The sequence below is a fragment of the Patagioenas fasciata genome, chromosome 9 (genome assembly GCF_037038585.1).
Source record: "Patagioenas fasciata isolate bPatFas1 chromosome 9, bPatFas1.hap1, whole genome shotgun sequence".
Lineage (NCBI taxonomy): Eukaryota > Metazoa > Chordata > Aves > Columbiformes > Columbidae > Patagioenas > Patagioenas fasciata.
Genome location: NC_092528.1, coordinates 647,689 through 660,796, shown reverse-complemented (window position 1 = coordinate 660,796; position 13,108 = coordinate 647,689).

Below are 13,108 nucleotides of genomic sequence, written 5' to 3'. Positions count from 1 at the left end.
CTAAACCTAACCCCAATTCTAAATCTAAAATCTAAACCTAACCCCATATCTAAACCTAAAATCTAAACCTAAAATCTAAACCTAATCCCAAATCTAAACCTAAAATCTAAACCTAACCCCAAATCTACACCTAACCCCAAATCTAAACCTAAAATCTAAACCTAACCCCAAATCTAAACCTGAAATCTAAACCTAACCCCAAATCTAAACCTAAAATCTAAACCTAACTCCAAATCTAAACCTAACCCCAAATCTAAACCTAAAATCTAAACCTAACCCCAAATCTAAACCTAACCACATATCTAAACCTAAAATCTAAACCTAACCCCAAATCTAAACCTAAAATCTAAACCTAACCCCAAATCTAAACCTAACCTCAAATCTAAACCTAAAATCTAAACCTAACCCCAAATCTAAACCTAAAATCTAAACGTAACCCCAAATATAAACCTAAAATCTAAACCTAACCCCAAATCTAAACCTAAAATCTAAACCTAACCCCAAATCTAAACCTAAAATCTAAACCTAACCCCAAATCTAAACCTAAAATCTAAACCTAAAATCTAAACCTAACCCCAAATCTAAACCTAAAATCTAAACCTAACCCCAAATCTAAACCTAAAATCTAAACCTAACCCCAAATCTAAACCTAACCCCAAATCTAAACCAAAAATCTAAACCTAACCCCAAATCCAAACCTAAAATCTAAACCTAACCCCAAATCTAAACCTAAAATCTAAACCTAACCCCAAATCTAAACCTAAAATCTAAACCTAACCCCAAATCTACACCTAACCCCAAATCTAAACCTAAAATCTAAACCTAACCCCAAATCTAAACCTAAAATCTAAACCTAACCCCAAATCTAAACCTAACCCCAAATCTAAACCTAAAATCTAAACCTAACCCCAAATCTAAACCTAACCCCATATCTAAACCTAAAATCTAAACCTAACCCCAAATCTAAACCAAAAATCTAAACCTAACTCCAAATCTAAACCTAACCCCAAATCTAAATCTAAAATCTAAACCTAACTCCAAATCTAAACCTAACCCCAAATCTAAATCTAAAATCTAAACCTAACCCCAAATCTAAACCTAACCACATATCTAAACCTAAAATTTAAACCTAACCCCAAATCTAAACCTGAAATCTAAACCTAACCCCAAATCTAAACCTAAAATCTAAACCTAACTCCAAATCTAAACCTAACCCCAAATCTAAACCTAAAATCTAAACCTAACCCCAAATCTAAACCTAACCACATATCTAAACCTAAAATCTAAACCTAACCCCAAATCTAAACCAAAAATCTAAACCTAACCCCAAATCTAAACCTAACCCCAAATCTAAACCTAAAATCTAAACCTAACCCCAAATCTAAACCTTACCCCAAATATAAACCTAAAATCTAAACCTAACCCCAAATCTAAACCTGAAATCTAAACCTAACCCCAAATCTAAACCTAAAATCTAAACCTAACTCCAAATCTAAACCTAACCCCAAATCTAAACCTAAAATCTAAACCTAACCCGAAATCTAAACCTAACCCCAAATCTAAACCTAAAATCTAAACCTAACCCCAAATCTAAACCTTACCCCAAATATAAACCTAAAATCTAAACCTAACCCCAAATCCATACCTGAAATCTAAACCTAACCCCAAATCTAAACCTAACCCCAAATCTAAACCTAAAATCTAAACCTAACTCCAAATCTAAAAGTTACCCCAAATATAAACCTAAAATCTAAACCTAACCCCAAATCTATACCTGAAATCTAAACCTAACCCCAAATCTAAACCTAAAATCTAAACCTAACCCCAAATCTAAACCTAAAATCTAAACCTAAAATCTAAACCTAACCCCAAATCTAAACCTAAAATCTAAACCTAACTCCAAATCTAAACCTAACCCCAAATCTAAAGCTAAAATCTAAACCTAACCCCAATTCTAAACCTAACCCCAAATCTAAACCTAAAATCTAAACCTAACCCCAAATCTAAACCTAACCCCAAATCCGAACCTAAAATCTAAACCTAACCCCAAATCTAAACCTAAAATCTAAACCTAACCCCAAACCTAAACCTAAAATCTAAACCTAACCCCAAATCTAAACCTAACCCCAAATCTAAACCTAAAATCTAAACCTAACCCCAAATCTAAACCTAAAATCTAAACCTAACCACAAATCTAAACCTAAAATCTAAACCTAACCCCAAATCTAAACCTAACCCCAAATCTAATCCTAAAATATAAACCTAACCCCAAATCTAAACCTAACCCCAAATCTAAACCTAAAATCTAAACCTAACCCCAAATCTAAACCTAACCCCAAATCTAAACGTAAAATCTAAACCTAACCCCAAATCTAAACCTAACCCCAAATCTAAATCTAAAATCTAAACCTAACCCCAAATCTAAACCTAAAATCTAAACCTAACCCCAATTCTAAACCTAAAATCTAAACCTAACTCCAAATCTAAACCTGAAATCTAAACCTAAAATCTAAACCTAACCCCAAATCTAAACCTAAAATCTAAACCTAACCCCAAATCTACACCTAACCCCAAATCTAAACCTAAAATCTAAACCTAACCCCAATTCTAAACCTAAAATCTAAACCTAACCCCAAATCTAAACCTAAAATCTAAACCTAACTCCAAATCTAAACCTAACCCCAAATCTAAACCTAAAATCTAAACCTAACCCCAAATCTAAACCTAACCACATATCTAAACCTAAAATTTAAACCTAACCCCAAATCTAAACCTAAAATCTAAACCTTACCCCAAATCTAAACCTAACCCCAAATCTAAACCTAAAATCTAAACCTAACCCCAAATATAAACCTTACCCCAAATATAAACCTAAAATCTAAACCTAACCCCAAATCTAAACCTAAAATCTAAACCTAACCCCAAATCTAAACCTAAAATCTAAACCTAACCCCAAATCTAAACCTAAAATCTAAACCTAACCCCAAATCTAAACCTAAAATCTAAACCTAACCCCAAATCTAAACCTAACCCCAAATCTAAACCTAAAATCTAAACCTAACCCCAAATCTAAACCTAACCCCAAATCTAAACCTAAAATCTAAACCTAACCCCAAATCTAAACCTAAAATCTAAACCTAACCCCAAATCTAAACCTAACCCCAAATCTAAACCTAAAATCTAAACCTAACCCCAAATCTAAACCTAACCCCAAATCTAAACCTAAAATCTAAACCTAACCCCAATTCTAAACCTAAAATCTAAACCTAACCCCATATCTAAACCTAAAATCTAAACCTAAAATCTAAACCTAATCCCAAATCTAAACCTAAAATCTAAACCTAACCCCAAATCTACACCTAACCCCAAATCTAAACCTAAAATCTAAACCTAACCCCAAATCTAAACCTGAAATCTAAACCTAACCCCAAATCTAAACCTAAAATCTAAACCTAACTCCAAATCTAAACCTAACCCCAAATCTAAACCTAAAATCTAAACCTAACCCCAAATCTAAACCTAACCACATATCTAAACCTAAAATCTAAACCTAACCCCAAATCTAAACCTAAAATCTAAACCTAACCCCAAATCTAAACCTAACCTCAAATCTAAACCTAAAATCTAAACCTAACCCCAAATCTAAACCTAAAATCTAAACGTAACCCCAAATATAAACCTAAAATCTAAACCTAACCCCAAATCTAAACCTAAAATCTAAACCTAACCCCAAATCTAAACCTAAAATCTAAACCTAACCCCAAATCTAAACCTAAAATCTAAACCTAAAATCTAAACCTAAAATCTAAACCTAACCCCAAATCTAAACCTAAAATCTAAACCTAACCCCAAATCTAAACCTAAAATCTAAACCTAAAATCTAAACCTAAAATCTAAACCTAACCCCAAATCTAAACCTAAAATCTAAACCTAACCCCAAATCTAAACCAAAAATCTAAACCTAACCCCAAATCTAAACCTAACCCCAAATCTAAACCTTAAATCTAAACCTAACCCCAAATCTAAACCTAAAATCTAAACCTAACCCCAAGTCTAAACCTAACCCCAAATCTAAACCTAAAATCTAAACCTAACCCCAAATCTAAACCTAAAATCTAAACCTAACCACACATCTAAACCTAAAATCTAAACCTAACCCCAAATCTAAACCTAACCCCAAATCTAATCCTAAAATATAAACCTAACCCCAAATCTAAACCTAACCCCAAATCTAAACCTAAAATCTAAACCTAACCCCAAATCTAAACCTAACCCCAAATCTAAACGTAAAATCTAAACCCAACCCCAAATCTAAACCTAACCCCAAATCTAAATCTAAAATCTAAACCTAACCCCAAATCTAAACCTAAAATCTAAACCTAACCCCAATTCTAAACCTAAAATCTAAACCTAACTCCAAATCTAAACCTGAAATCTAAACCTAAAATCTAAACCTAACCCCAAATCTAAACCTAAAATCTAAACCTAACCCCAAATCTACACCTAACCCCAAATCTAAACCTAAAATCTAAACCTAACCCCAATTCTAAACCTAAAATCTAAACCTAACCCCAAATCTAAACCTAAAATCTAAACCTAACTCCAAATCTAAACCTAACCCCAAATCTAAACCTAAAATCTAAACCTAACCCCAAATCTAAACCTAACCACATATCTAAACCTAAAATTTAAACCTAACCCCAAATCTAAACCTAAAATCTAAACCTAACCCCAAATCTAAACCTAACCCCAAATCTAAACCTAAAATCTAAACCTAACCCCAAATATAAACCTTACCCCAAATCTAAACCTAAAATCTAAACCTAACCCCAAATCTAAACCTAAAATCTAAACCTAACCCCAAATCTAAACCTAAAATCTAAACCTAACCCCAAATCTAAACCTAAAATCTAAACCTAACCCCAAATCTAAACCTAACCCCAAATCTAAACCTAAAATCTAAACCTAACCCCAAATCTAAACCTAACCCCAAATCTAAACCTAAAATCTAAACCTAACCCCAAATCTAAACCTAAAATCTAAACCTAACCCCAAATCTAAACCTAACCCCAAATCTAAACCTAAAATCTAAACCTAACCCCAAATCTAAACCTAACCCCAAATCTAAACCTAAAATCTAAACCTAACCCCAATTCTAAACCTAAAATCTAAACCTAACCCCATATCTAAACCTAAAATCTAAACCTAAAATCTAAACCTAATCCCAAATCTAAACCTAAAATCTAAACCTAACCCCAAATCTACACCTAACCCCAAATCTAAACCTAAAATCTAAACCTAACCCCAAATCTAAACCTGAAATCTAAACCTAACCCCAAATCTAAACCTAAAATCTAAACCTAACTCCAAATCTAAACCTAACCCCAAATCTAAACCTAAAATCTAAACCTAACCCCAAATCTAAACCTAACCACATATCTAAACCTAAAATCTAAACCTAACCCCAAATCTAAACCTAAAATCTAAACCTAACCCCAAATCTAAACCTAACCTCAAATCTAAACCTAAAATCTAAACCTAACCCCAAATCTAAACCTAAAGTCTAAACGTAACCCCAAATCTAAACCTAAAATCTAAACCTAACCCCAAATCTAAACCTAAAATCTAAACCTAACCCCAAATCTAAACCTAAAATCTAAACCTAACCCCAAATCTAAACCTAAAATCTAAACCTAAAATCTAAACCTAACCCCAAATCTAAACCTAAAATCTAAACCTAACCCCAAATCTAAACCTAAAATCTAAACCTAACCCCAAATCTAAACCTAAAATCTAAACCTAACCGCAAATCTAAACCTAACCCCAAATCTAAACCAAAAATCTAAACCTAACCCCAAATCTAAACCTAACCCCAAATCTAAACCTTAAATCTAAACCTAACCCCAAATCTAAACCTAAAATCTAAACCTAACCCCAAGTCTAAACCTAACCCCAAATCTAAACCTAAAATCTAAACCTAACCCCAAATCCAAACCTAAAATCTAAACCTAACCCCAAATCTAAACCTAAAATCTAAACCTAACCCCAAATCTAAACCTAAAATCTAAACCTAACCCCAAATCTACACCTAACCCCAAATCTAAACCTAAAATCTAAACCTAACCCCAAATCTAAACCTCAAATCTAAACCTAACCCCAAATCTAAACCTAACCCCAAATCTAAACCTAAAATCTAAACCTAACCCCAAATCTAAACCTAACCCCATATCTAAACCTAAAATCTAAACCTAACCCCAAATCTAAACCAAAAATCTAAACCTAACCCCAAATCTAAACCTAACCCCAAATCTAAACCTAAAATCTAAACCTAACCCCAAATCTAAGCCTTACCCCAAATATAAACCTAAAATCTAAACCTAAAATCTAAACCTAAACCCAAATCTAAACCTAAAATCTAAACCTAACCCCAAATCTAAACCTAACCCCAAATCTAAACCTAAATTATATACCTAACCCCAAATATAAACCTAAAATCTAAACCTAACCCCAAATCTAAACCTAACCCCAAATCTAAACCTAAAATCTAAACCTAACCCCAAATCTAAACCTAACCCCAAATCTAAACCTAAAATCTAAACCTAACCCCAAATCTAAACCTGAAATCTAAACCTAACCCCAAATCTAAACCTAACCCCAAATCTAAACCTAAAATCTAAACCTAACCCCAAATCTAAACCTGAAATCTAAACCTAACCCCAAATCTAAACCTAAAATCTAAACCTAACTCCAAATCTAAACCTAACCCCAAATCTAAATCTAAAATCTAAACCTAACCCCAAATCTAAACCTAACCACATATCTAAACCTAAAATTTAAACCTAACCCCAAATCTAAACCTGAAATCTAAACCTAACCCCAAATCTAAACCTAAAATCTAAACCTAACTCCAAATCTAAACCTAACCCCAAATCTAAACCTAAAATCTAAACCTAACCCCAAATCTAAACCTAACCACATATCTAAACCTAAAATCTAAACCTAACCCCAAATCTAAACCAAAAATCTAAACCTAACCCCAAATCTAAACCTAACCCCAAATCTAAACCTAAAATCTAAACCTAACCCCAAATCTAAACCTTACCCCAAATATAAACCTAAAATCTAAACCTAACCCCAAATCTAAACCTGAAATCTAAACCTAACCCCAAATCTAAACCTAAAATCTAAACCTAACTCCAAATCTAAACCTAACCCCAAATCTAAACCTAAAATCTAAACCTAACCCGAAATCTAAACCTAACCCCAAATCTAAACCTAAAATCTAAACCTAACCCCAAATCTAAACCTTACCCCAAATATAAACCTAAAATCTAAACCTAACCCCAAATCCATACCTGAAATCTAAACCTAACCCCAAATCTAAACCTAAAATCTAAACCTAACCCCAAATCTAAACCTAACCCCAAATCTAAACCTAAAATCTAAACCTAACTCCAAATCTAAAAGTTACCCCAAATATAAACCTAAAATCTAAACCTAACCCCAAATCTCAACCTAAAATCTAAACCTAACCCCAAATCTAAACCTAAAATCTAAACCTAACTCCAAATCTAAACCTAACCCCAAATCTAAAGCTAAAATCTAAACCTAACCCCAATTCTAAACCTAACCCCAAATCTAAACCTAAAATCTAAACCTAACCCCAAATCTAAACCTAACCCCAAATCCGAACCTAAAATCTAAACCTAACCCCAAATCTAAACCTAAAATCTAAACCTAACCCCAAACCTAAACCTAAAATCTAAACCTAACCCCAAATCTAAACCTAACCCCAAATCTAAACCTAAAATCTAAACCTAACCCCAAATCTAAACCTAAAATCTAAACCTAACCACAAATCTAAACCTAAAATCTAAACCTAACCCCAAATCTAAACCTAAAATCTAAACCTAACCCCAAATCTAAACCTAAAATCTAAACCTAAAATCTAAACCTAAAATCTAAACCTAACCCCAAATCTAAACCTAAAATCTAAACCTAACCCCAAATCTAAACCTAAAATCTAAACCTAACCCCAAATCTAAACCTAAAATCTAAACCTAAAATCTAAACCTAAAATCTAAACCTAACCCCAAATCTAAACCTAAAATCTAAACCTAACCCCAAATCTAAACCAAAAATCTAAACCTAACCCCAAATCTAAACCTAACCCCAAATCTAAACCTTAAATCTAAACCTAACCCCAAATCTAAACCTAAAATCTAAACCTAACCCCAAGTCTAAACCTAACCCCAAATCTAAACCTAAAATCTAAACCTAACCCCAAATCTAAACCTAAAATCTAAACCTAACCACAAATCTAAACCTAAAATCTAAACCTAACCCCAAATCTAAACCTAACCCCAAATCTAATCCTAAAATATAAACCTAACCCCAAATCTAAACCTAACCCCAAATCTAAACCTAAAATCTAAACCTAACCCCAAATCTAAACCTAACCCCAAATCTAAACGTAAAATCTAAACCTAACCCCAAATCTAAACCTAACCCCAAATCTAAATCTAAAATCTAAACCTAACCCCAAATCTAAACCTAAAATCTAAACCTAACCCCAATTCTAAACCTAAAATCTAAACCTAACTCCAAATCTAAACCTGAAATCTAAACCTAAAATCTAAACCTAACCCCAAATCTAAACCTAAAATCTAAACCTAACCCCAAATCTACACCTAACCCCAAATCTAAACCTAAAATCTAAACCTAACCCCAATTCTAAACCTAAAATCTAAACCTAACCCCAAATCTAAACCTAAAATCTAAACCTAACTCCAAATCTAAACCTAACCCCAAATCTAAACCTAAAATCTAAACCTAACCCCAAATCTAAACCTAACCACATATCTAAACCTAAAATTTAAACCTAACCCCAAATCTAAACCTAAAATCTAAACCTAACCCCAAATCTAAACCTAACCCCAAATCTAAACCTAAAATCTAAACCTAACCCCAAATATAAACCTTACCCCAAATCTAAACCTAAAATCTAAACCTAACCCCAAATCTAAACCTAAAATCTAAACCTAACCCCAAATCTAAACCTAAAATCTAAACCTAACCCCAAATCTAAACCTAAAATCTAAACCTAACCCCAAATCTAAACCTAACCCCAAATCTAAACCTAAAATCTAAACCTAACCCCAAATCTAAACCTAACCCCAAATCTAAACCTAAAATCTAAACCTAACCCCAAATCTAAACCTAAAATCTAAACCTAACCCCAAATCTAAACCTAACCCCAAATCTAAACCTAAAATCTAAACCTAACCCCAAATCTAAACCTAACCCCAAATCTAAACCTAAAATCTAAACCTAACCCAAATTCTAAACCTAAAATCTAAACCTAACCCCATATCTAAACCTAAAATCTAAACCTAAAATCTAAACCTAATCCCAAATCTAAACCTAAAATCTAAACCTAACCCCAAATCTACACCTAACCCCAAATCTAAACCTAAAATCTAAACCTAACCCCAAATCTAAACCTGAAATCTAAACCTAACCCCAAATCTAAACCTAAAATCTAAACCTAACTCCAAATCTAAACCTAACCCCAAATCTAAACCTAAAATCTAAACCTAACCCCAAATCTAAACCTAACCACATATCTAAACCTAAAATCTAAACCTAACCCCAAATCTAAACCTAAAATCTAAACCTAACCCCAAATCTAAACCTAACCTCAAATCTAAACCTAAAATCTAAACCTAACCCCAAATCTAAACCTAAAGTCTAAACGTAACCCCAAATCTAAACCTAAAATCTAAACCTAACCCCAAATCTAAACCTAAAATCTAAACCTAACCCCAAATCTAAACCTAAAATCTAAACCTAACCCCAAATCTAAACCTAAAATCTAAACCTAAAATCTAAACCTAACCCCAAATCTAAACCTAAAATCTAAACCTAACCCCAAATCTAAACCTAAAATCTAAACCTAACCCCAAATCTAAACCTAAAATCTAAACCTAACCGCAAATCTAAACCTAACCCCAAATCTAAACCAAAAATCTAAACCTAACCCCAAATCTAAACCTAACCCCAAATCTAAACCTTAAATCTAAACCTAACCCCAAATCTAAACCTAAAATCTAAACCTAACCCCAAGTCTAAACCTAACCCCAAATCTAAACCTAAAATCTAAACCTAACCCCAAATCCAAACCTAAAATCTAAACCTAACCCCAAATCTAAACCTAAAATCTAAACCTAACCCCAAATCTAAACCTAAAATCTAAACCTAACCCCAAATCTACACCTAACCCCAAATCTAAACCTAAAATCTAAACCTAACCCCAAATCTAAACCTCAAATCTAAACCTAACCCCAAATCTAAACCTAACCCCAAATCTAAACCTAAAATCTAAACCTAACCCCAAATCTAAACCTAACCCCATATCTAAACCTAAAATCTAAACCTAACCCCAAATCTAAACCAAAAATCTAAACCTAACCCCAAATCTAAACCTAACCCCAAATCTAAACCTAAAATCTAAACCTAAGCCCAAATCTAAGCCTTACCCCAAATATAAACCTAAAATCTAAACCTAAAATCTAAACCTAAACCCAAATCTAAACCTAAAATCTAAACCTAACCCCAAATCTAAACCTAACCCCAAATCTAAACCTAAATTATATACCTAACCCCAAATATAAACCTAAAATCTAAACCTAACCCCAAATCTAAACCTAACCCCAAATCTAAACCTAAAATCTAAACCTAACCCCAAATCTAAACCTAACCCCAAATCTAAACCTAAAATCTAAACCTAACCCCAAATCTAAACCTGAAATCTAAACCTAACCCCAAATCTAAACCTAACCCCAAATCTAAACCTAAAATCTAAACCTAACCCCAAATCTAAACCTGAAATCTAAACCTAACCCCAAATCTAAACCTAAAATCTAAACCTAACTCCAAATCTAAACCTAACCCCAAATCTAAATCTAAAATCTAAACCTAACCCCAAATCTAAACCTAACCACATATCTAAACCTAAAATTTAAACCTAACCCCAAATCTAAACCTGAAATCTAAACCTAACCCCAAATCTAAACCTAAAATCTAAACCTAACTCCAAATCTAAACCTAACCCCAAATCTAAACCTAAAATCTAAACCTAACCCCAAATCTAAACCTAACCACATATCTAAACCTAAAATCTAAACCTAACCCCAAATCTAAACCAAAAATCTAAACCTAACCCCAAATCTAAACCTAACCCCAAATCTAAACCTAAAATCTAAACCTAACCCCAAATCTAAACCTTACCCCAAATATAAACCTAAAATCTAAACCTAACCCCAAATCTAAACCTGAAATCTAAACCTAACCCCAAATCTAAACCTAAAATCTAAACCTAACTCCAAATCTAAACCTAACCCCAAATCTAAACCTAAAATCTAAACCTAACCCGAAATCTAAACCTAACCCCAAATCTAAACCTAAAATCTAAACCTAACCCCAAATCTAAACCTTACCCCAAATATAAACCTAAAATCTAAACCTAACCCCAAATCCATACCTGAAATCTAAACCTAACCCCAAATCTAAACCTAAAATCTAAACCTAACCCCAAATCTAAACCTAACCCCAAATCTAAACCTAAAATCTAAACCTAACTCCAAATCTAAAAGTTACCCCAAATATAAACCTAAAATCTAAACCTAACCCCAAATCTCAACCTAAAATCTAAACCTAACCCCAAATCTAAACCTAAAATCTAAACCTAACTCCAAATCTAAGCCTAACCCCAAATCTAAAGCTAAAATCTAAACCTAACCCCAATTCTAAACCTAACCCCAAATCTAAACCTAAAATCTAAACCTAACCCCAAATCTAAACCTAACCCCAAATCCGAACCTAAAATCTAAACCTAACCCCAAATCTAAACCTAAAATCTAAACCTAACCCCAAACCTAAACCTAAAATCTAAACCTAACCCCAAATCTAAACCTAACCCCAAATCTAAACCTAAAATCTAAACCTAACCCCAAATCTAAACCTAAAATCTAAACCTAACCACAAATCTAAACCTAAAATCTAAACCTAACCCCAAATCTAAACCTAACCCCAAATCTAATCCTAAAATATAAACCTAACCCCAAATCTAAACCTAACCCCAAATCTAAACCTAAAATCTAAACCTAACACCAAATCTAAACTTAAAATCTAAACCTAACCCCAAATCTACACCTAAAATCTAAACCTAACCCCAAATCTAAACCTAAAATCTAAACCTAAAATCTAAACCTAACCCCAAATCTAAACCTAAAATATAAACCTAACCCCAAATCTAAACCTAAAATCTAAACCTAACCCCAAATCTAAACCTAACCCCAAATCTAAACCTAAAATCTAAACCTAACCCCAAATCTAAACCTAAAATCTAAACCTAACCCCAAATCTAAACCTAACCCCATATCTAAACATAAAATCTAAACCTAAACCCAAATCTAAACCTAAAATCTAAACCTAACCCGAAATCTAAACCTAACCCCAAATCTAAACCTAAAATCTAAACCTAAGCCCAAATGTAAACCTTACCCCAAATCTAAACCTAAAATCTAAACCTAACCCCAAATCTAAACCTAAAATCTAAACCTAACCCCAAATCTAAACCTACAATCTAAACCTAACCCCAAATCTAAACCTAAAATCTAAACCTAACGCCAAATATAAACCTAACCCCAAATCTAAACCTAAAATCTAAACCTAACCCCAAATCTAAACCTAAAATCTAAACCTAACCCCAAATCTAAACCTAACCCCATATCTAAACATAAAATCTAAACCTAAACCCAAATCTAAACCTAAAATCTAAACCTAACCCCAAATCTAAACCTAAACCCAAATCTAAACCTAACCCCAAATCTAAACCAAAAATCTAAACCTAACCCCAAATCTAAACCTAACCCCAAATCTAAACCTAAAATCTAAACCTAACCCCAAATCTAAACCTAACCCCAAATCTAAACCTTAAATCTAAACCTAACCCCAAATCTAAACCTAAAATCTAAACCTAACCCCAAATCTAAACCTAACCCCAAATCTAAACCTAAAATCTAAACCTAACCCCAAATCTAAACCT